The sequence below is a fragment of the Arachis ipaensis genome, chromosome B02 (genome assembly GCF_000816755.2).
Source record: "Arachis ipaensis cultivar K30076 chromosome B02, Araip1.1, whole genome shotgun sequence".
Lineage (NCBI taxonomy): Eukaryota > Viridiplantae > Streptophyta > Magnoliopsida > Fabales > Fabaceae > Arachis > Arachis ipaensis.
This window is the reverse complement of record NC_029786.2, coordinates 82,734,624-82,737,859: the sequence shown is the minus strand read 5'-3', so window position 1 is coordinate 82,737,859 and position 3,236 is coordinate 82,734,624. Positions and strand designations below refer to the sequence as shown.

The 3,236-nt window shown below is 30.4% G+C and overlaps 1 long non-coding RNA gene across 1 annotated transcript in view; it reads left to right on the top strand.

Annotated features, from left to right (window-relative positions):
- Positions 1-956, top strand: part of LOC107628635 — a 2,841-nt gene extending 1,885 nt beyond the window's left edge. Inside the window, exon 2 of the long non-coding RNA XR_002357677.1 lies at positions 164-956. This is a non-coding gene — a long non-coding RNA (uncharacterized LOC107628635). The remainder of the gene's footprint in view (positions 1-163) is intronic.

Genomic DNA, 3,236 nt, shown 5'->3' with positions numbered 1-3,236 from the left:
GCCGAGAGATCAATCATTTATCGAAGAAAGTATTGTGGCATTTACAATATCATATAAAACAAAATTCTCGAAGATAATTTAATTAATCATGGTTTATTTCAAAGTTTTGTTTTCATTTTGAAGACTTTTTGTTGGATTAGATCTTAAAGCTTGGTTTCAATAGTGTTAGGGATCCGATGAATTTCAACAACAATTAGCCAAGAGAGGATAAGGCCTGCAAAAAGCATACATAGTTAAAGATTACGAAGATTTCTAAATCCAAACACAATCTTGACGCATCCAAATATTTGAAACCCACCATTCCCCCTCATAAAATGAGCCACCTTTAACTATATCTACATCCAATGTATTTTTTTTTTTTTCATTTCTATCGTCAACTAAAAAACCAAACCAAACCCAAAAGCAACAACAAAAATCAAATAAAACTCCTTAAACATTACATCCAAATTTTATCACCGTCACAACATATACAAATATAGTGAGCATTGATCTTTAGAGCAAAGCAGAACCTACATCCTATGGAACATTCCGGAACAACGCAGAACCCTAATGAGGAGGCAAATGATGAGAGGTTTTTGGCAAGGTGAGGCAGGACTTTTGGCGGGAAGCAAATAGTTTGCAGGAGGGAGTTGTGCAACTTTACCATTTTCCATATCTACTCTTCTTCCTTAATGTTACATTGTTATGTGTTTTTTTATTATTAATGTTATGCTTGTTATAGGCTAACAAATTTGATAGTTAAAAATGGGTGTTTTCATTTTTTGTTTTTATTTTTGTCGATGTCAAATTTGATAAATTTTGTTGTTAAAAGGAGTATTTTCATTTCTTTGGGACATACTTGAGATTCTTGTTAGAATCATTCCAAAATCCAAAAGGAAGTATATTTGTATTTGGATTTGGAAGATTTTATTTATTGACGTACTACTTTTTGAGATGATGGTTTTTGTAATTGTTAATTTTGTGATTTCTAGTTTGTGAGAATTTATCAAGAACATTAATTAAAGCAATGTTAATATATTTGCTTAGTTTTTTGTAGGTTTAATTATTCTGTTGGTCTCTATATAATTTTACTAAATTTTTAATTAGGTATTTATATTTTTTTATTTTCAATTGAATTTTTACACTATTTTTAATTTTATAATTAGATCATTTATAGTATAAAAAATATTAGAGTTGACTGAATATTTCTCTCCAAATTGAAAGTATCTGTAATTAAAAACCTAATTAAATATTTGATCACATATTTTTTGAGAGAAATATTCTATTAATTTTAATATTTTTGACATAAAAATAATCTAATTATAAAATTAAAAACAGTATAAGAACATAATAAAAAAATATAAAAATTTAATTGTAAATTTAGTAAAATTATAAAGATTAAAAAGAATAATTAAACTTTTTTTTATATTACTAATAAAGAATAAAGTACATACAAATGACACATCGAATTAAAAGAATATTTATCTTTGGAAGCAAGTCGCCGTTGGTAAGAGGGAGCTTTTTTCGGTGGAAAAAGTATTTTCTAATCCTTTATGGATCAGGTAATAAAATAAATTAATAAAAAATATTAGGATCGATTCACAAATAGATAAAAATAGTGGTTGGGGATGAATATTAATTGGGGATCTCCAATAATCAAGCTCAGCCATCTGAACAGCTCTATTATCTCCAACATTTATCATTTTCACCACGCCTCTGTACTTGTTCTTAGAACTACTTCCATTTCCACTTCTATTTCCACCACGCTTTTTTCTCTTCAAACCATGATCATCAAAATTAGAATCTCCACCACCACTTGTAGCATAAGATGACCCATCTTCATCATTCATATTATTATTAGGGAAATGTTAGGTAGACAAAAAAAAAAAAAAACAGACAGAACTTGCCTTATTTATCATTAATTATTTATTGTAACAATTAGTGAATGTTAAATAAGGCAAATTATGACTGTTTTTGGCTGATTTTCTTTGGTTACTAAACATTTCCGTTATTATTATTTTGTTGATCAATTCAGCCAGCACAAGTATCGTTATCATCATCCCCAGTTGTCAAGATCGAATCTTTAACTCTCAAATTAAAATTTCCATCAACCCCATCATCCCAAAGCAAACCCTTGAGTTCCTTGTGCACTGCGCATCTGGGCCGTTGAATCCATCATAGATCCCCACGAACACCCAACCGTGTTCCTCCGACACCACCACGTGACGGTCCTCCCTCATACCACTGAACATTCTGGTGACCTTTCATTGCCGCCGCCGTTGAATCATCGTCTTCCAAGAAGCTCCCTTTGCTGCTGAAATTTACGCTGTTTTTTTGTCAGGATTAGGACCAAAAGAGGCCCAAACCAAAGAATAGCACACCATGACCAACTCGATCTATCTCCCTGCAACTCAGCATCTGCTATCCTGTGACACACCAAGCTTGCACTTTTCATTTATGGCGGACCTTCAAAAAAAAGTAACATCGTTGAACTGGAACAAAATAAAATAACTCATTTAGTCCAAAAAACAGCACACCAAGATCAACCCGATCCATGTCCCTGCAACTCAACATCTGCTACCCTGTGACACACTAAGCTTGCACTCATGGCGAACCAGAATAAAAAAATAACTCATTTAGTCCAAAAAATAAATAAACCAAATTTTATAACTCAAATCGAACCAAATCATGTTGAACCAGTTTGCAAATTTATTAAATTTTAGATGAAATATATAATTTTTAACTATTGGTGTACGTGAGCCATCTTGGCCATTAAAATAGTATTTTTTTATTTGGTCCATCAAGATCCAAAAAATACTTTTTCCACCAAAGACATCCCCTTCAGTCTTTACATGTATTTGAAATTGGTTTACTCTATTGTTTTGCTCTATGAGTTTTGGATGCTTTTGAACACAAAAAAATATTATTATTCGATGATTCTTTCTTTAACGTATGATTGTTTTTATGTTGGACATAATAATTTTGGGAGAAATTAGAAGGTACAGATTTATTTATACATATATTTTTTTATTCATATAAAACAACATGTACGTAGTCAATCTGAGTGTTTATAAATTTGCAAGATAACGTAAGAAAGAGAAAGTAGAATTATGGTTAATACATTTTAATAGTTTAATTACGAAATATTATTTTTATCAAGAAAAAAAAAATGAAATAACATCAAACTCATTTTTGAGGATGAGTATGTGTATATAGAAGAGACAGAGTGACACACTCTTTTCAGATATTAAATACAT